Source organism: Schistocerca piceifrons, chromosome 9 (genome assembly GCF_021461385.2).
Source record: "Schistocerca piceifrons isolate TAMUIC-IGC-003096 chromosome 9, iqSchPice1.1, whole genome shotgun sequence".
NCBI classification, from domain to species: domain Eukaryota; kingdom Metazoa; phylum Arthropoda; class Insecta; order Orthoptera; family Acrididae; genus Schistocerca; species Schistocerca piceifrons.
In genome coordinates, this window is record NC_060146.1 from 93,282,977 (window position 1) to 93,306,021 (window position 23,045).

Sequence of the window (23,045 nt, forward strand, 5' to 3'; positions counted from 1 at the left end):
GAAAATCCCCACTTCATCGCTACCTCGGAGATGCTGTGTCCCATCGCTCGTGCGCCGACTATAACACCACGTGCGAACGCACTTAAATCTTGATAACCTGGCATTGTAGCAGCAGTAACCCATTTAACAACTGTGCCAGACACTTGTTGTCTTATATAGGAATTTCTGACGGCAGCACCGTATTCTGCCTGTTTACATATCTCTATATTTGAATGCGGATGCCTGTACCAGTTTCTTTGGCACTTCAGTGTGTAATAAACTCTAAACGACTTGCATCTAACTCCATTTCATATTTCATAACAACACAGAAGACAAACTAAACAGCCTTTCAGTATTTTTCAATTGTCTTCGGTTTATTATTATTATTATTCTTCTCGAGTCAGAAACATACAAATTTACAGTAGCCATACAAATATATATATACATTACTTGTGCCCAGTACTTAGCAACCTCCAAGGCGCTTGGAGTGGCTTTCAGGAGATCAATCTTCGTGCAGGATGTAGGGCACAAAAGGTACTGGAGCATGTGGCTTGTGGTTTGGTCTTGTCCACAATCACAGGGCGTATCTTCTGTTATGAAGCCCCATCTCTTCAGGTTGTCTCTGGATCGTCAAACTCCTGTTCGCAATCTGTTTAAAGATTTCCACACGAGCCAGCTCTCGTTGTGCCCAGCTGGTAGTTCTTTAGCTTCTGGCGTCTGCAGGTGAGGCGTCGACTTCTTCCATAACTCCAGCCTTGCCTTCTCTGGTGAAATGGTGAGCTTATCGGATGTTCTCAGGAATATCTTTCGCGATGTCAGGCGTTGCTGTGGTGGATTATGTCAGTCCAGTGGATGGGCACTGTTCCGTTCCACTTTCAGTCTCTCCTTGTTGGTAGCCACTGTTCTGCGTACCCATGGTGGCGCTATTCCAGCCAGGCAGTAGAGCTTATCAGTTTCGCAGATTTTGGTCACACGGGCTGCCACGTAATCTTGACTCAGTTACTTTCATATCGAAGAGAGCCTTTCACTCATATACGTTACTCGAAACATTGAATGATGCTTCCACGAAACTCTGTATCACGTTTCGTGTTCATTGTGGAGAAGTGCGAACTGTTCTTGGTGAGAACGACGTAAAACTGAAGGACAGCTTCAATGTAAAGGAATTTGCCTTTTAAACGGGAATTACATTGCAGATCCATCGAGTCCTTCAACACATCCACAGGCGCACATTCATCTGAAACGCTAAGTTGTCAACGTCACAATGCATTCTTCAAAATTTGCGTATTCTTTACTGCCAGTGAGCTAAGGAACATGGACTTTTTTTTTTTTTTTTTAGAAATTGCTCCTTCCACAGTGCGATTTTCTTTTTGAATGAATCCTCACCAAATCAGAAATAAGATACTTCTCACCTTCCAAGTCTTACTGCGGACATTGTGACGTGAAGTCCACTTTAAGGTAAGAGGTCTGAAACCCCTTCTTGATGTCCTAATTTTCACTTCTACTTTATCTGTTTCTTCAGAGTCTTAAGTCGAATGTCTTTCCAGGCGTGCCTCTTGACACCAGCGTTCTTTGCCGTGTCTTACCACGTTCAGTTTCATCAAAGATTGTAGCAATTTTGAATGTCATGCGTGAGGCTTCAGAGAATTTACTATTCGTACCAGCAGTTTCATCACGCGCTCCATGCCTGTTAATTTAGCACAAAGTGATTCTTGATGTACGGAACAATGAGTCTTGTAGAAATCGTCTGTCGATCGTAATTTTTTGCTCTTTCATAGTGAACTAAATCTTGAAATTCTTTCTCCATCATCTTGTAATGCCACTCCATAGCAGATTTGCGGTATTAGTCAGTTACGATACTGAATAATAGATATTCAGAATTCTAGTACGTTCGTTCTGTGATTCCCTGGTTTCCATTCATTTTTAAAGTCTGAATGCAAGATCGCTAGACTGATTCTTCTTGTGAATGAAATGTCGATGGACACCCCAGGATACGACAACAACTTGACGGACGGAGGGAAGGTGCAGGCTCAGCTTACGTAAGGCTATTTGTTGCTTGACAAAACAGGTAATTATTTATTTAGGAAGTTATACTTAAAACATTAACGACATATATGTGGATATTAACTGTCGCATAGATTTCAGAACGGTGAACCAAAAGGACCTTTTCTTTTTCAGAGCAAGTAATACTTACATAAAATAACAAATTTAACATTTGTTTCAAATGGCTCTGAGCACTATGCCACACCGGCCGGCAAATTTAACATTTGTAAAAATACAGGTCGAAAGCACTTTAGGCATCAGTAACATTTCTAGGGCGGTCGAGCGGTTCTAAGCACTACAGTCTGGAACCGCGCGACCGCTACGGTCACAGGTTCGAATCCTGCCTCGGGCATGGATGTGTGTGATGTCCTTAGGTTAGTTAGGTTTAAATAGTTCTAAGTTCTAGGAGACTGATGACCTTAGAAGTTAAGTCCCATAGCGCTCAGAGCCATTCTAACATTTCAATCAGGTAAATCTGTTTTCACTAGAACTACAGAAAGAGCATTACCATAACAATTAGAAAACCACTCATTAGATAATAAACTTGAAACAAGGATGGTGACTCTTATTCGGAAAAATTTGTACAAGTTCAGGATCATCATTAACTTGAGGACGCTTTTGGCGCTAGCCATTTAGCAACTTTTCAAGCACGAAAGCGACAATAATCAAAATTTTAGAAATTCAGCATTTGACAATATTTTAAATTTACACGTCCAGCATTACAACAAAGATTTGGAACACGCTTTGGGCACTGTTTTAGAAGGAAACAAAGATTTTTAAAATTTACAGCAATGCACAATTAAGAACTGAAGGTTTTTCAGATCAAGCAGCAATACAAGACAAGGCCCGGCTGGCGAGGCGAGGTTTGGCTAGGATGGCTTAGGCTAGCGGACACTTCGATTTAAACTTAAGTCCGAATGCCATAAAACTAAGAACTTAACCTATAGAGAGATGCTGTAGCAAGCGAGGAGACTGCGCCGCCTCAGTGGCTACCACGCCTTACACACGTACACAGCCGCCGATGGTTAGCCACGCTCTTTGAGCCAGCGGGTGGTGGATAACGCGCCGGGGTAAACAGCTTCGACACCACAAACAACTCGGAAAGCCGAGGCGAAACATACAGACATAGAATATGCAAGACTGAGCATCAAATACGTAAATTTCCAAGGCCCGAAACAAGAATATCAAATGCAAACTCCGCCACAGACACCGACCAAATTAAAGTTTTGCGATCACTGCATAATTACAACAAGATTAACCGGATAATCGTTTAACAGTAATGACCAAACACCGGAATTAATTTGATTAAACAGCCAACTGTTAACATGACCCCTCCCAAAAAACAAATTCTCTTAAGTAAGCCTAAAATTCAGAAAAAGTACCTAAACGCTAGTACCTAAACACGAAATCACAGTAGTAATAAACCATACAATAATAAAACAAATTTCTTGTATTAAGAGCACAGAAAAATAACAACCATGAAGCCGCTGGCGTTTGCTTGTCACTACCATGCAGGAGTTCACAACGCATACACAAGTCAGGCAAGCGTGTAAGGTGCCGCAGGCGATGTCGTGCTGTTGACAAAAGCACTCGCACCGGTCATCTTCTACCATAGCCCATTAACACCAAATTTCGCCGCCCTGTCCTAACGGGATCGTTCGTCGTCCGTCACACATTGATTTCTCCGGTTATTTCACACAGTACTGCTAGTCTGTTAGCACTGACAAACACTAAGCAAACGTCGCTGCTCTCGATCGTTAAGTGAACACCGTCGGTCACTGCATTGTCCTTGGTGACAGGTAATGACAGAAATTTGGTATTTTCGGCACACTCCTGACACTGTGTATCTCGGCATATTGATTTCCCTAACGATTTCCGACATTGAATGTCCCATGCGTCTAGCGCCAACTACAATTCTGCGTTAAAAGTCTGTCAGTTGCCGGGGTGTGGCCATAATCACGTCGGAAAGCTTTCACACCAGTCACCTGTGTACAAATGGCAGCCCCGCCAATGCGCTGCCATTTTATACTCCGTGTACGTCATACTGCCGTTATCTGTGTAAGTGCATATCGCTGACCCAGGACTTTTGCACCTCAGTGAATGCTTTAGTAAACTAATTCACACTCTACCATACACAGGGTGGTCCATTGATAGCGAACAGGCCAAATATCTCACGAAATAAGCGTCACACAAAAAAACTACAAAGAACGAAACTTGTCTGGCTTGAAGGGGGAAACCAGATGGCGCTATGGTTGGCCCGCTAGATGGCGCTGCCATAGGTCATCGGATATCAACTGCGTTTCTCAAAACAGGAACCCCATTTTTTATTACATATTCATGTAGTACGTAAAGATATATGAATGTTTTAATTGGACCACTGTTTTCGCTTTGTGATAGATGGCTGCAAGAACAGGACAAAAAGACGAATGTAGGTAAGTAACACAGCTAAGTATTCGTAAAAAGAAACAGCTAGGTCTAAACAGACTGCCAAAGAACACTACAAAACTCATATCAAGATGTGTATACTTAAAGAATTTCACATGTTTTGTAGACCATTGAAGGTGCCTAACATGAATAGGACAACCATAAAATTCAGTTGAAAAAGTCGAAACTTTTCTTATCTTTATTGTAAAACATAATTCAAGTTAGCAACTGACGGCAATCATGAACAATAAGGTCATTGTTCTACAGAGTAAAGTACATAGTTTTTAATATTTTCCAGATCCTACGATATACAATGATGCCGGGGCGATTGAACATTGAGGAGAGAGCCAAAACTGCAGCAAGATTTGAGACAGTGTGCAATTTATCACCAACGGTGGAGCGGCCAAAATGGGACGCAGCCCGTTTTGGATGAGAAAGGAAATAATAACTGCCACAGAAAATTAATGACTACTGGAAATGTTGTGAAGAGGAAGAGCTCGTAGAGGCCCTCGTCTTCAGTAACAGAGGAAAACGTGGTCGCAGTGAACGAGATATTCGAGCCAAGCCCTTCAGAATCAACAAGACGGGCTGCAAGAGGGAGTGACATTACTCCCTGTTCTTTACACGCATTTCTCCACAGAGGGTCATATCACAGACTGCGGAAGCCTCATAATGTCCGAACGTTGTATCCAGATGACTGTGGTAGGCGTGTTGAGTTTTGTAAAATGACGACTAACATTTGGGAACATAATGGTGTATAGTAAGCTACATCCGTGCAGAAATTTGTTTGTACCTACAATATATTAGGAGCGAAAAAATATAAAAAGTAGGGAGTTATTTTCCGTCCACCCTGTACGATTTTGGTCCACTCACTGAGTTTACCAACGACCGAACCCTCTTAGGATTTCTAGTCAGATCGTCCTCGTACTTTTTAAGCTTGTAAGAACACTCCTCTGGTTTTGATGCGTATGATTTCTAGGCACTTCACACAGTCAAATTTCTGTGATGAGTCCTAGAATGCAGTTTTGCAGAGGTAAATTCACTTAACGCAAGGTCCGTCTCGTTCGCAGTTTTCTGGCTACCCCTTACAGCACGGTAACAACTCTGATCCCGCCTCTCCGCTGAGTCGTGCGTGTGGCCTATACGGCTAGAGCGGCAGGCGTCACGTCTGTAACTCACAAGGCGACGTCGCGGCCACTTTTCGATTTTCATCATACAGGTTTCGAGTGTCCGTGCATGGACATGAGTTCCCTGAAACAGTACGACGCAATTTCAGATTTGCCACCGCTATTAAGAACAACACATTCCAATGATTCTGAACGAGGTACAATTCTCGTTCTCATGAAATGGCTGGCGCCGGCCGGTATGGCCAAGCGGTTCTAGGCGCGTCAGTCTGGAAACGCGCGACCGCTACGGTCGGAGGTTCGAATCCTGCCTCGGGCATGGATGTGTGTGATGTCGTTAGGTTAGTTAGGTTTAAGTAGTTCTATGTTCTGCGGGACTGGTGACCTAAGATGTTAAGTCCCATAGTGCTCAGAGCCATTTGAACCATTTGAAATGGCTGGCTCGATTACTGCTAATAGCATTTTTTTTGCTTTTAAATGGTCTGGAACTGTTAGTCAAGTACTACTTCATGATATGTTTTTAAATACAAAATGACGTTTTTATTTTTTGATACTAATTTTATGCATATAATACTAGTCATTTCCTTTACTGTTCCTCTCGTAAATGAAGCGACGAAAGAAGCAACTTTCTGTCGCCTGCGTACGAGCCCTGATTTCTCATGTCTCTAAATTTTCTCAGCGGTATTTCGCGTAAATACGTCATCTTCTCTCAAGGATTTACCACTTGATTTCGCGAAGCATCCTAGTAATAGTTGCGCATTGATCGATTCTACAGGTAACAAATCTAACAGTCCGCCTCCTAATTGCTTCGATGTCTTCCTGTAATCCGGCCTGGTAGTGAATACCGGACACTCAAGCAATGCATGAAGCACCCGTCGCACAAGTAGTCTACATGCTGAAGAATGAGATATTCACTCTGCAGCGGAGTGTGCGCTGATATGAAACTTCCTGGCAGATTAACACTGTGTGCCGGACCGAGACTCGAACTCGGGACCTTTGCCTTTCGCGTGCAATTGCTCTACCAACTGAGCCACCCAAGCAGGACTCACGGCCCGTCCTCACAGCTTTGCTTCCGCCAGTACCTCGCCTCCTACCTTCCAACTTTACAGAAGTTCTCCTGCACAAAGTTTTAATCTGTCAGGAAGTTTCATATTAGCGCACACTCCGCTGCAGAGTGAAAATCTCATTCTGGAAACAGCCCCCAGACTGTGGCTAAGCCATGTCTCCGCAATATCCTTTCTTTCAGGAGTGCTAGTTCTGCAAGGTTCGCAGGAGAGCTTCTGTAAAGTTTGGAAGGTAGGAGACGAGGTACTGGCAGAAGTAATGCTGTGAGGACGGGGCGTGAGTCGTGCTTGGGTAGCACAGTTGGTAGAGCACTTGCCCGCAAAAGGCAAAGGTCCCGAGTTCGAGTCTCGGTCCGGCACACAGTTTTAATCTACCAGGAAGTTTCAGTCTACATGCTGTTTCCTTTACATATGAGCTGCACTTCCCTAGAACTCTCTCACTAAACCGAAGTCGACCATTCGCCTTCCCTGCTACCGTCCCCTATCATATCGCTTGGCAACGTTACGCCTAGATATTTAATCAACTTGATTGTGTGATGCAACGAACATACTCTATTGAACTATTATAAGATTTTTTTTTCTCATCTGCATTAACTTACGTTTACCTGCATCTAGACCAAGCTGCCATTCATCACACCAACTAGAAATTCCGTCTAAGTCATCTTATAGCCTTGTCAAGTCACTCGAAGTCGACACGTTCCCGTAGTAGGAGTCAACTAAATTACAGGCCCATCTCATTACCGTCGATATGCGACAGGATTTTGAACCCCTATTTTGTTAGAATATTATGAATTACCTCGAATAGAACGGTCTATCGATATAAAGTCAATATGGGTTTAGGAAACATCGTACTTGTGAAACACAACTAACTCTTTAGCTGTTGAGTGCTGTTGACAAGGGATTTCAAATTTATTCCTTATTTTTAGATTTCCAAAAGGCTTTTGACATTGTACCATACAAGCGGATTGTAGTGCAATTGCGTGTTTATAGTCTCAGTTATGTGACTAGATTCGTGATTTCCTGTCAGAGAGTTCGTAGTAACTGGCGGAAAGCCAGAAGTGATTTCTGGCGTTCCCCAAGGGAGTGTTATAGGCCCTCTGCTGTTCCTTATCTATATAAACGATTTGGACAACAACCTGAGCAGCCGTCTTAGGTTTGCAGATGACGCTGTAGTTTATCGTCGAGTGAAGTCATCAGAAAATCAGAACAAATTGCAAAACGATTTAGAAAAGATATTTGTGTCGTGTGAAAATTGGCAGTTGCTCCTAAATAAAGAAAAGTGTAAGGTCATTTACATGAGTGCCAAAAGGAATCCATTCGGTTTCACGATAAATCAGTAAATCTAAAGCCCATAAATTAAACTAGATCCCTAGGAATTACAATTACGAACAATTTAAATAAGAAAATACACATGATGAATGTTGCGGCTCAGGTGAAGCAAAGACTACGTTTTATTTGCAAAGCAACAGATTTACTAAAGGGACTGCCTACGCTACGCTTGTCCGTCCTCTTTTGGAATAGTGCTGTGCGGTCAGGGATCCTTACCAGATAGGATTAACGAAGTACATCGAGAAAGTTCAAAGAATAGCAGCACATTTTATATTATGGAGAAATAGGGGTGGGATCGTCACACACGCGATACATGATTTGGGGTGCATTTCACGAAAACAAAGGCGTTTTTTTTCGTGGCGGAACCTTGTCACGAAATTCCAATTACCAAGTTTCTCTTCCAAATGCGGAAATATTCTTTTGGCACCGACCTACACAGGGTGAAACGATCATCATAATAAAGTAAGGGGTATCAGAGCTCGGACGGAAAGCTATAGGTGTTTCCTTCTTCCGCGAACTGTTCGAGAATAACAGAGAATTATTGTGAAGGTGGTTCGATGAACCCTCTGCCAGGTACATAAGTGTTTTTTGCAGAGTAGCCATGTAGATGTAGGTATAGATGTACACCACAGCGTCATCATCAAACAGTCTAAGATCTCTACTCATCCTATGCCTCAGATCATTTACGTATACAGAAAACAATAGCGGTCGTATCATACTTCCCTGGGCCTGGGGCACTCCTGACGATACCCTTGTCTCCGATGACCACTCGCTGTCGACGGCAGCGAATTGCGTTCTCTGTTACTTACGCAGTTTTCTAGCCATTGACATCTCTGGGGAACTATTTCGTAGCTCGAACTTCATAAAAAGGCTGCATTGGGGCACGGTATCTAACTCTTTCAGGCGATCTAGGAATATGGAATTTGGTGGCCTCCATCCATGGTTTGTAGGATATCTAGTAAGAAAGAGGCAAGCTGAGTTTCACACTACCGATACTTTCAAAAAGTGCTAAGTTGCGGACGGAAGCTTTTCTATCTCAAGCAAATTTATTATAATCGAACTTACATGCGTTCAAGAACTCTGCAGAAAAGTGATGTTAAGGATGTTGGTCTGTAATTTTGGTGGTCAGTTCTTTTACCTTTGTTATACACAAGAGTCACTCGCACTTTTTTCCATTCGCTTGGGAGTTTTCACTGGACGAGAGATTCACTATGTATGCAAGCTAAGTAATGGTTCAAATGGTTCAAATGGCTCTGAGCACTATGGGACTTCTGAGGTCATCAGTCCCCTAGAACTTAGAACTACTTAAACCTAACTAACCTAAGGACATCACACACATCTACGCCCGGGGCAGGATTCGAACCTGCGACCGTAGCGGTCACCCGGTTCCAGACTGTAGCGCCTAGAACCGCTCGGCCACCCCGGCCGGCCTAAGTAAGGGGCCAATGACACATAGTAGTCTCTGTAATATCGAACTGGGATTCCATCCGGACCTGGCAGCTAATTAGTTTTCAGCTTTTTCAGTTCCTTCTAAACGCCAGTGATGCCTGTTCCTATGTTCTCCACACTGGAGCCTCCGACTGCAAACGGCTGTATGTCTGTACAATCCCTCTGCGTGAACGATTATTTAAACCCGTAATTCTCGTCTTTTGTTGCTGCACCAAACTTGAGGACGAGGGGCTGGAGAGAACTGGAAAAAAAAATTTGGAAATTTGTGGTAAGGTCTTATGGGACCAAACTGCTGAGGTCATCGGTCCCTAAGCCTACATACTACTTAATTTAACTTAAGCTATGGACAACACACACACCCATGCCCGAGGAAGGACTCGAACATCCGACGGTGTGAGCCGCAAGGACCGTGACAAAGCGCTTAAGACCGCGCGGCTTCCCCGCATGGCTGAGGACTGGATAAAAGTTCCTTATTTGTTTTACGTAGGACCTGTCTTTTCTTGGACCCTCAGCAAGATCTTCGCTAAGGTATGACAGTGGGAGTTATTATATGCTTCACGCATGAATCTTTCTGTAGACGTACAAACTTCTAGTAACTTTTGACTGTTGATATTTAGAAAATGTTACCCTGGTTCATGGAGAGACATTAACAATGAAAAAGCAGAAAATAGGGTAGGGCCGTATTACAAATATATGAATCTCACAATCGACTGTCCGGCATTTGCATATCTAGAGTCCTTTTCGGATCCCATAGATACAGCAGAAAAACCACCAGCTGAAGCCTTCATAGACATAACCACAATCGCAAATGCTTTAAATATGATACGCTTATCACCGACTCAATCGTTTGAGAAGTGTAACAGCAAACTATAACGATCTGAAACAAGTGTCTTACCCTTTAACTTTGTTAGCGTTGTTATTACAGGCATTTGAAAGTGGCCACAGTTAGCAACAGGCCAGTAATGAAACTAATACGTGATGGGATAAAAGTCATCTTGTAAAAAGAAACTGACAGACTACAGCGGACTCTTGAAATGGTTTCATCATTCAGAACTTCTGTCGTGGCAGTGGATCCACACATGAACAAACTAAGGGCTCTTTCTCTCAGTTATTTTCTGCATTTTGCTACCAATACGTGCAGTTTCGGTGAAGTGACCCCCTGAAATTTTTATAGTGTGACGTACAGAAAAGTACCCATAGCCATGTAACTACAAGATTACATTAATATATTAGAGAAACATTTCAATACTTTTCAGCGTGATTTTCCGTACATGTCGAAACGTCATCCTGTCATACAGGGGACTTGAAGCAATTTATTCGATGGGCAGCAAAACAAATGGACAGAGGAGAAAATGTGGCATGGCTTTTTGTAAATAGTAATACCAAAACAAAGTTACATTGTGTCTGAAAAGTAAAGTTTACAGTCTCTGTGTATCATCAGTTTTGACGACAAACAGTAGATACAAATTTTAAAAGCAAAAGTCATTAGCGGAAGCTAAACCATAGAAATTAAACCCTCTCTCGTCAGACAGGTGAAATTGCTGCGTCGATCGATCACATTGCAGTGCAGTCTTACAGTGTGTGCAATGAATCTACGTGATGAACCGCACGCCGTGATGGTACGACGGCTATCTCTGACTGGCATATCGCTGGTTGTTGTGTATTTGGCCACGGGATGCACACACCTTCTCAGACATCGAGAGAAATTTATCCAAGTTCTGAGAACTGTTAAATCAAACTCCGCCGGTTTGTCACAAGGCCGAAGTCCAAATCTGCTCGTCAAAGCCGCGGCGGTTCTGAGAGAAGCGTCCAGGGCGCATGCTTCAAGAGTCTCCGCAGAAACGCCTCACTTCCCTTCAGAACTTGATGCCTCCGCTCGGCGCGCCTTATTTGGCCGATCATCAAAAAGCCCCGAACTGTCGCTCCAATGAAGCCCCTGGAATCGAGCCCGCGACTCCCACCAACAACTTAGTTGCCAGGACGCCAATCGAAGCCGTGCTTTCGCATCCAGGGAAGATCCGAAATAACGTTCTCACGGCAAGGCAAGCATTCTGGTATTTGTTGTGAATTAAGATGTCTTTCGGGCTTTCTCCTCTCCACTTTCCCTAACCTCCCACGCCGTATTGTCTGAACTGGACACTCAGTCCACCTGAATAGCGAAACGCTTTTGTCCTGACCGAGCACCGGATTAGGCTGGTGGGTGGACTGCTGCCCCTGGCCACTCTTGTAGTTAACGTGAAAACTGTTTGAGCAAGAAAAGCAAATGTCATTTGAATCGAAAGAAACAATGAAGGTGGTGGACAGTACGCATGAAAATCAGCATTTCAGTTGGAATATAGTCTCACAACGGGATGTACCATTCTTGGCATATATTGGTATTTATCTTCTCTCCAACACTAAATGAATCAGTTCCTTTGTCACATCCTATTGTCCAACATACATATGGGTCCCGAGAATCGCTGCTTCCTCTCAACCTTGACAAGCACGTCATGGACACCATGGCATCGTTCTGACTACCACAAATAGAAGCTGACCAAAACAAGGAAAAAAATCCATAAACATGGGCTCTGAAACGCATACCTGAGGAGCTGTGAGCACTTGTTCATCTTCGCTAATGTGACACAAATCTCGTGTATTAAACGAGTGCTGATACACTGAAGAGCCAAAGAAATTGGTACACGTGCCTAATACCGTGCGGCGCTCAGCGAGCACGCAGAAGTGCTGCAACACGACATGGCATGGAGTCGACTGGAGTACTGCTGGAGGGAAATGAGACCATGAATCCTACAGGGCTGTCCATAAATCCGTAAGACTGAACAGCACGCTACAAGGTAATTCAAATATGCACAATACTATTCATGTCTGGGGAATCTGGTGGCCAGCGGAAGTGTTTAAATACAGAAGAGTGTTCCTGGAGACACTCTGTAGCATTTCTGCACATGTGGGGCGTCGCATTGTCCTGCTGGAATTGCCCAAGTCCGTCGGAATGCACAATGGATACGAATGGATGTACGTAAGCAGACATTATGCTTACGTACGTGTCACCTGTCAGAGTTGTATCTAGACGTAAAAGGGGTCCCATATCACTTCAACTGCAGACGCCCTACACCACTACAGAGCCTCCACCAGCTTGAACAGTCAACTGATGACATGGAGGGTTCATGGACTCAACGTACACGCCCATCCGCTCGATACTATTTCAAACGAGACTTGTCCGACCAGGCAACATGTTTACAGTCATCAACAGTCCAATGTCAGTGTTGACGGGCTCAGTCGAGTTGTAAAGCTTTGCGTCGTGTAGTCATCAAGGGTACACGAGTGGGCTTTCGGCTCTGGAAGCCCCTATCGATAATGGCCCAGCATTGAAATCTGCAGCAATTTGCGGAAGGGTGTGCACTCCTTTCACGTTTACCGATTCTCGTCAGCCGTCGTTGGTCCCGTTGTTGCAGGATGTTTCTCCGGCCGCAGCAATTTCAGGGATTTGATATTTTACCGGATTCCTGATATCCACGGTATACTTGTGAAATGGTCGTACGGCAAAGTCCCCACTTCATCGCTACCTCGGAGATGCTGTGTCCCATCTCTCGTGCGCCGACCCTAACACCACGTACAGACTCAATTGAATCTTGATAACCTGCCACTGTAGCAGCAGTAACCGATCTAACAACTGCGCCAGACACTTGTTGTTATATATAGGCGTTGCCGACTGCAGCGCTGTATGCTGCCTGTTTACATGCCTCTGCATTTGAATCGCATGTCTATACCAGTTTCTTTGGAGCGTCAGTGCAGGTATGAATTTTAGAGCCCATGTTTACTAGACTTCTTTTTTGATCCACGATACCACCTCTGATAGTTGCCTACCCTACAATCGTAGCAACAACAGTACCGGCACATGCATTCCACTGTCAAGTGACATCAGAATGGTTTCCGCTCATAGCTTACGGGATCCTTACGTGTAATTGATATATTTATCTTTCTCCATCATCCTTGAAAGTATGTAAAATGATCGCGCAATTAGCCTGCGGATACGTACATTTACAGGCGCCGGGTTTGATATCTCTGACGCTCTGTAGCGTCGTTGGATGACGTTCTCCGGACATGGGTTCCTAAGTAAAATTTGATCTACTAAGTCCTGTCTGCAACCTCTAGAAGGGCGTAAGGTGAATTGTGAAACACCCTGTACATGAGCACTAGTTTACGATTGTTTACATTCGTGGTCACCTGCCAATGAGCGTTTGGCTTCGGAGAGTGGAGAGGGAAGGCGTTTCTCACGCCCGAGCGGCTGACGGATGCCTTCCGCGCGGGCCCGGCCCCGGCAGAGCGCGGCTAAGGCACGGCTGGCTGCTGTACGGACGCGCCACCTGCCGTTTGTGGACGGCCGGCATTGCCCCGCTGACCCACATAGCAGGCAGCAGCCCCCCCCCCCCCGGCCCCTCCATCCCCCCCCCCCCCACGGCCTATGCCCTGGCGTGGGGCAGCACCGAGCACCTGCCCCCGGCAGCCGCCACCCCCGTCAGGTGGCTACTCCTCCACCCACACACTCGCCAGCTTCCGTCGTACACCGTACCACTATGTGGCTGACCTCACAGAAGTTACTCTCTCTCTTGTTCCCTCTCAGGTTTTCTCGTCGTGGCCTCCGGTGCCCAGACGAATAGTTTCAAGATTTGTGAATAATACAGTTTTTCGACGATCGACCCAGTCGTCTAGTTCACGTGCTCCGAGTTGTGCCCATAAGAGTATTCAGCTATTCTTCCAGCGCTTGACGTTGTATCGTGGCGAACCAAGCGCTCTATCATTTGAGAGTTTCAGACACGAGCGAGTGTGCCGGGACTTGCTCCAGTTCACTGCTAGTAGCGCCGCGTCACCACAACACGTCTGTGCGTAGCGCACAAGTATTGCAACGTAGTTGAAGAATGGGACTAAATGTTAAAGCTGATTTTCCAAGCTTTGTCAGTATGTGCCTTAGTATATTAATGTTTGAAATGACAAATCTCAGAGGCATCAAATGTATATGTTCCCCAAACACATCGTTTTAAGAAAAAAATAAGTGGCGCTAAATACTAAAGCTAGCACCCAAAAATTCGGCATAATGTTCAGCTGTATGTCAAAATTAACTGGTACAAGTCTCAACGTGATTAAAGCAATATTTTCGCCAGAATGCACGTTTTTAAGAAAAATTGAAGGCACTATATATTAGACTTATAAATATGAAAATTTGTATGAAGCTTCAGTTCAACATAAAAATAATAACTGTGTAACCCCATTGAGCTACCTCCAATATTTTTCGAGTAATTTGCTGAAAAGTAAATTTGGAACAAAAATGTCCTTATTTGTGTCTGTTATATTAATGATAGAAAGCTTTGGTTATAGCACATGATAAACCCTATTAAATAATAGAGCTATAACAAGTTTCAAGGCCTAGATATAAATAACAACAAATACAAGGTCTCTTAAAGTTGTAGTTCAGAGGCCATGTTATACTGTCAGTTCAGTTCAAAAAATTCCAGACGGCAAAGTTTATGTGTAGGCTAGCGAAAACTTTTTTGTGGTTTTAACCTACTTAACCACATCCAAATTACGAAGATTCTAAATTAATTCCTGACATTGTTATAAAATATTATGTGTCCGAGAAAGTGGCCGTTTAGAGGCTGCTATTGTAGGCATAGAGCGGATAATAGTAGATGCTCCCTTGACCGTCCGCTGCGCCATATATAAATACAGCCCGAGAGGCAAGACTAGACTTCATTTCGCACTCAGCCACTGTACGATCAGAGTCAGTCAAACGCCCGAATACGCGCTGCCTCGGATGATTTCAGAAACAGGCTGTTACTAAACATTTATTTTCAGTAATAATAGAAAGAACTCGCGATGACTATACACCGTCCTGGATCGCTTAGATTTCGCAGAAGTAACTGCTAGTGTGCCGCCCGTAATATTAAGTGGCCAATGGTGACAATTATTTTCCATTTTTGTGGTGAGCAATTGTTTTCATTATCAGAAGTCACTGCGAAAGACACATTAATAGGAGCTCACCATAGAGGTCACCTCTGAACTGTTCGTGGTGCTATTTGGCATAGAGCGATTTATTATCAGTATTAACATAATGAATAGTACAATGTCGTGTGTGTGAAACTTTACCAAATATACCTTTCAATTAGAACTCAAAATCTTTATTTCTAAATCATAGTCCTGTTCCCGCTGAGCAAATAGAGAATAGAAACATTTCTTTCAGTGGCCTCGACAAAAATGTGGACTTGCAGACTGGGAACTATAGTCAGTATGTTCTCCATCACTTTCAGGCTGACCACAGAAATTGTTTCCAGGCTGTAGTACAAGACGCGAACAATATTCCAATTTCCTACTACTTACGATTTCTGACTGATTTATTATCAACATTATTAACCAGCCGCACCACAGCGTCGTATGTTATGAAAAAGCTACCAGCCACAATTGAAAGACGTTAGTGTTCAACACACTTTACTTATCCGTGCCATTCCCTGTTTCGAACGTTTGTTCTTCATCATAGGACTGTATTCCAGGATGAACTTCTAGTCAGACGTTTGTTGTTTTGCTCACCACGGTGCTCAAATGGCTCAAATGGCTCTGAGCACTATGGGACTTAACTGCTGAGGTCATCAGAACTACTTAAACCTAACTAACCTAAGGACATCACACACATCCATGCCCGAGGCAGGATTCGAACCTGTGACCGTAGCGGTCGCGCGGTTCCAGGCTGTAGCGCCTAGAACCGCTCGGCCACTACGGCCGGCTACCACGGTGCCCTATCGCTAAAATATATTAATGATACACACTCTAAGAAAATAAGCAGAATGGGACGGATATCCGTAGATGTGACGTAGAGGTACAGACAAATCGTTACAATTTTAGAAAAACTGGCTGGTTTATTAGAGAGAAAGAGCTTCACAAACTGGTCCTATTTATAACAGGTTGGTGCGCATCTGGCCCTTACGCAAGCAGTTATTCGGTTTGGTATTGGTTGATAGAGTTGTTGGATGTCCTCTTGAGGGATGTCGTGTAGCACTCTGTCCTCCCGAGCTGGTTGGAGGCCCATGCCTATGATGCGCCATATTGTGGAGAGGTTCGAAGATTTTTCTGACCAAGGTATGGTTTGTCAAGGACGATCGCAACCAAAAGAAACTTGAGTCGGGTGCGGGCGGGCATTATCTTGCTGAAATGTAAGCCCATAATGGCTGACCATGAAGGGCAACAAAACGGGATGTAGAATGTCGTCGAAGTACTTGTGTAGTGTAAGGGTTACGCGGATGACAACCACAGCGGTTCTTGTATGAAAAGAAATCACAGCCCATACCATCACGCCTGTTCGTGGGGCCACACGGCGGGAGGCAGTCCTCTTGGTACCACGCCGCTGTCCGAGGCGTTTCCAGACGCGTCAACGCTGGTCATTGGGGCTCATCACTGAAGACAATTCTTCTCCAATTAAGAGACTCCAGGCCGAAGAGAAGTGAGTGATGTTCTGGGGTGTCATTTCATCTCATGGCCGGACCCCTTCCGTTGTCATCCGCGGAACTCTAGCAGTACAGCGGTACGTCCACGATATTCTACGCCCAGTTTTGTTGCCCTTCATGGTAAGCTACCCTGGGCTAACATTTCTGCAAGATAATGCCCTGCCATAGAAAGGGACAGTTTCTATTACTTGAAGTTCTTTGAGGCTACAGATACTGCGGTAAGAAATAGCTCAGTAGGCAGTTCGGTTGAAGAGAAATGGAAGTCCCTAAAAACGGCATCACAGAAGTTAGAAAGAAATCCATAGCTACGAGGAAGGTATCTGCGAAGAAACCGTGGCAGGAGAATAAATGCTTCAGTTAGTCGATGAAAGAAGGAAATACAAAGATATTCATTGATATTCAAGAAAACAGAAATACATGTCATTTAGGAATGAAAGAAATACGAAGTCCACGGAATGGCTGCAAATGTGAATAAATCGAAAAAGGAACTATTGTCGGAAGAACAGGTTCAACATGTAGAAAAGTCAACACAACCTTCTGTGCATACTCATTATAGTCTCTTGAACGCCAGCCTACTCTTCATCACTTGTGATCTTAGTCTATATCGGCTCCTGGGCACGCCTTACAATCAGCTTTCTGATTTCGGAATCTCTGTCTGACTATGATGTATAGTTGAAATCTTCCTGTATCTTACGGCGTTTTCCAAGTGTACCTTCTCCTCTTGTGATTCTTGAACAGAGTACTCGCTATAACTAGCTGAAATTTATTGCAGAAATCAATTAGTCTTTCTCCTCTGTCATTCCCAGTCCCAAGTCTATGTTCTCCCGTAAGCCTTCTTCTACTCCTTTCCCTATAACCGTATTCCAGTTCCCCACGACTATTAGATTTTCGTCTCCCATTGCGTACTGAATTACACATCCATCATCCTCAATACTTTCTCTCTCTGTTCGTCTTCTGCTTACGACATCGGCATCTACACCTGTTCTTGTTGGTGTTGATTTGCTCTCGATTTTGATGAGAAAAGCCCTGTTTCCAGAATGAGATTTTCACTCTGTAGCAGAGTGTGCGCTGATATGAAACTTCCTGGCAGATTAAAATTGTGTGCCGGACCGAGACTCGAACTCGGGACCGTCGCCTTTCGTGGGCAAGTGCTCTACCATCTGAGCTACCTAAGCACGACTCACACCCTGTCCTCACTGTTTTACTTCTGCCAGTACCTCGTCTCCTACCTTCCAAGCTTTCAGAAGCTCTCCTGCGAACCTTGCAGAACTAGCACTCCTGAAAGAAAGGATATTGCGGAGACATGGCTTAGCCACAGCCTGGGGGATGTTTCCAGAATGAGACTTCCACTCTGCAGCGAAGTCTGCGCTGATATGAAGCTTCCTGGCGGATTAAAACTGTGTGCCGGACCGAGACTCGACCTTTGCCTTTCGCGGGCAAGTAGAGCATTTGCCAGGAAGTGCTAGTTCTGCAAGGTTCGCAGGAAAGCTTCTGCAAAGCTTCGAAGATAGGAGACGAGGTACTGGCAGAAGTAAAGCTGTGAGGACGGGGCGTGAGTCGTGCTTGGGTGACTCAGATGGTAGAGCGCTTGCCTGCGAAAGGCAAAGGTCCCGAGTTCGAGTCTCGGTCCGGCACACAGTTTTAATCTGCCAGGAAGTTTCAATAGCCCTGTTACTGAACTGTTCACTCTCTGCTCCACCTTACTATTCATAACGAAACATACTCCCGTTACACCATTTTCTGCTGCTGCTGATATTACGCTACATTCATCTGATCAGAACTCCTTGTCTCACTTCACTGACCTTCACTGTATCTAGATTGAGACTTAGCATTTTCCTTTTCAGATTTTCTAGTTTCCCTGCCACGTTCAAACTTCTTACATTTCCATGCCCCGATTCGTAGAAGTAAGTACTGATGCTAAACAATTATTATGCAATTTCCAAATTTGATGTATCTTCATTTCACTTTTACATTTATCAGTTAATATGGCTTCACGACAGGATACGTTGCCAAGCGAAACAATCAATGTCTGGTTAGCAGATCATGCTGTATTGCAGCCATTGACGATGAATAAAATTCGAAACCGGAAATAAAATGTGTCAGACATGAACGCGTTTAGATTAGGGTTTGGGGGCTATTGTTATAACATATCTAAGCATATTGACCCTCCGACACGCAAAGGTTTTTCTTTTTTTCTTTCTTCAAAGTTGGCATCATTGCTTTCAATGACGAGGTGTTGGCTGTGGAACGCACTTTCTTTTCATTAACTCCGCAAAAAGTTCTTGCTACAGTATCATGTTGAAATAAGTGTCTCTCTCCCGAATACTGCCAGCTGCGTGGTGAGATACGTAGTCAGGTTTGTTCTTGCAAAGGGAAAAGCGCCGTCCCAGATTTATTACGAAACGACAACTGTTTATGGGGAAGGGTGTGATATGTTACTGTAATGTGTAGAACTGCTGTGAGTTTGAAGCTGGCAGAGCGAATCTTTGTAACGAATATAGGTGGTGGTGTCCCTCGATCGTGATTGATGAGATGGTGAACGAGACCGGAGAAACGATTCGCGGCAATCGTCCATTGAATGTTTCCAGAAATCTCCAGATTTCAGCAAGAAATCATTTATGAAACAGTTATTGAAAATTGTGTCATGGACGGGTATTAAAATAGTTCACAGTTGAACATAAAGTCAACAATATCGTACTTCACGGAACTTTCTCGAGCGCTGAGAACTGGAATGTGAACGGTTCCTCGAATCTGTTGACACAGGTGACGGTGTGTGGGTGACGAAGCACCCCCATGAAAAGGCAACCAGTGCAGTGACGACATCCCTCCTCACCGTCAGCGAAAGAATTGAAAGCCATTTTCTCAGTCCGAAAAGTCAAGCCGTCTGTCTTTTGGAACGGTAAAGGGATACTCTTCATTGAATTTTTGTCCCAGGAGGAAACAATTAATGCAGCACGATACTCTGTAACCCTCATATAACTACGGAGGGCAATACAGAACAAGTGTAGGGAATCGGTAGCGAACGGGGTGTGCTTGTTGCAATATACGTGCCGATACAGCCGACGCCACAGAGCAGTTTACGGATTCATTCGACTGGGACATCGTCAAACGCTCCGGTTACAAAACTGTCCTGACACCATCAGATACTCATCTTTTCACTTGTGAGGCGTAGTTTATGGATCGCATAACGGCTCGTTGTGACGATGAGGTCCATAGTGTGTTAGACAATGGACCGAAAAATAGCGTGTGATGTATATCTGTAAATTTTTCCTTAAATATATTCATTCCATAATTTTTAAATAACTGAGTAACCTTAGTTTCCGGAAACGCCTTGTATGCCCACTCGCTGCTTGGACTCGGACCAGACCGACAAACTTTCAGTGTCGCGCTGCCATGTTTAGCTGGCGTCAGTTACGCCTTTTGAGATTCACTTGTTTTTCAAACCAGCACTAATATTTCGTGAAATACACATTCTCCCTGCTCTGGCGGATGTGGTCCCCGCCTATATTATAATAAATTACGCGACCAACCTCAAGCCTTGACCAAATTGCAACGTGTGTTCCTGTTGCTAGTTTTACCGACGTCCTTATTTCAGTTGACTGTTTAAAGGCTAAAGAAGATCCGACATGATATTTTGCCACCGTTGCGGACCGTAATCTGGATTATTTTTTAGTTTCATTTAGAAAATTCCAGAATTTTTGCGGTATTCTTTTTGGCCTTTTTTCTTGTTTGACATAATGATCTGTTACTGCTGTAATTTTAAGTTAACTGCAATAAGAACATGTTTACCTGAAAGTGACTGAGCAGTCAATGTTACTTAGCAGTGTCGAACAGCATTTGGATCACAAGACTTATCTCGGCACCTGTATCTTACTCTTTTCAGTTAACATGTAATTTTTTCATTAGTTATATTTTGACTAAAGTTCAGTCTTGATCACGTCATGTATCAGTTGACTGCGTAGCAGTGAGGAGAGCTCCGCCTACCATCCTAAAGGAGCCAGGGTCTGATGATGGTTTTGTAGAAAGAACCGAAACCGGTCACCTGTATCATTAAAACATACATGACGTGATCAAGACTGAACTTTAGTCAAAATATAACAATTTATTGATCACTGCTTTCCAAAAATGTTTACCAAAATTTTTCATTAGTGTTGTTCATTTCTCAAATTTGCTAGATGTCATCACTAAGTAAATTATAAATTGACATCTTAAAGTGTTTTAATACACAATACATTCACAATATGTGACGTACGAAATACGAGTACGCAATAATTATTTATAGAGCTATCCACTTCACATTCACCTTTTTTTCATTAATACACACTAACAAAATAAAGAAACAAAATTAGATCACGCATTGTAAGACTTTATTTTTGCCTTCGATCTTCTGACGTACGTTCTCAATTATTCGCTGGATGTATCCCAATCTCTGTCTTCCTCTACAACTTCTACCCTCTACAGCTCCCGCTAGTACCATATAAGTTATTCCCTTCTTCTTGTCAGTGATTTCCATACATTCCTTTCCTCGCCGATTCCGTAGAGAACCACCTTATTCCTTACCTTATCAGTACCAACAATTTAACGAGGTGGCAGATTTATCAGGATCTGTAGAAGTGGCATATCTCAGCAAAAGGTACCTACCAGCTGGAGAAAAGGCAGAACATCCCTGTTTACGGTAAGGCTCATTGGCCAGACACACACAAGTATAATCCTATACGACCGACGTCAATGTTTTATAGAATTATGGAACACGATTTATGTTTACCTGTTACAGTATTTATGGGGAAGAAAAATCTACAAAAATCAGAATGGATTCCGCAAATGGAGATCCTGATAAACTCAGCTCTCTCTGTTCGTCCATGAGGTCCAATAGCGTTTTAGACAACGGCATTGATACAGTTCCACACAATGGTTGTTTTTGAGAGTATCATTCAGTATTTGAGTAGGAGAGAGCTTCGGGTTTTCCAAACGAAAGTTACACGTAGTTTCAAACTTTTTCGAAGATTCTTCTCGTCGATGTACACCACAGAGTAATGAATCGAAGGAACTGTTGTCGCTTACTACATTTCGCTGTTGATGCAGTGAAGGTTCGGCATCGGACATGACGTTTTAATTCATTACTTTTTTAATTACTTACTGTATACGCAGAGGCAGCAATGGACTTGGAAGAGCAGTTAAACGGAATGGGCAGCGTTTTCAAAGGAGGGTTAACATGAATATCAACAAAAGCAAAACGAGGATAATGGAATGTAGTCGAATTAAGTCGGGTAATGCTGAGGAAATTAGATTAGGGAATGAGACACTTAAAGTAGTAAATTAGTTTTGCTATTTGGGGAGCAAAATAACTGATGATGGTCGGAGAGGATATAAAATGTAGACTGGCAATGGCAAGGAAAGCGTTTCTGAAGAAGAAAAATTTGTTAACATCGAGTATAGATTTATATGTCAGGAAGTCGTTTCTGAAAGTATTTGTATGGAGTGTAGGCATGCATGGAAGTGAAACGTGGACGATAAATAGTTAAGACAAGAAGAGAATAGAAGCTTTCGAAATGTGGTCCTACAGAAGAATGCTGAAGATTAGATGGGTACATCACATAACTAATGAGGAGGTATTGAACAGAATTGGGTGAGAAGAGGAGGTTGTGGCACAACTTGACTAGAAGAAGAGATCGGTTGGTAGGATATGTTCTGAGACATCGAGGGATCGCCAATTTAGTACTGGAGGGCACCGTTGAGGATAAAAATCGTAGAGGGAGACCAAGAGATGAATACACTAAGCAGATTCAGAGCGATGTAGGCTGCAGTAGGTACTGGGAGATGAAGAAGCTTGCTCAGGATAGAGTAGCATGGAGAGCTGCATCAAACCAGTCTCAGGACTGAAGACCACAACAACAACAACAACATTCGCACCATATTTTGCAGACAGTATCCATACATACCACTGAATGCTACTGTAAAATTATGTAATTGTACGACACAACGTTTAGAAGATATGAAGTCATAAACACTAAGATGGTAGAAAATTACCATTTAAATCGTATGGAAGTCTTCAGATTTGGGAGTCAGGTTCTTCCCAGACGCGCTGGAGGTGGGGCTACTGGTCTAACCTAGTCTAATCATGTCTGACGAGTACCTCGCTCAAAGCGGCA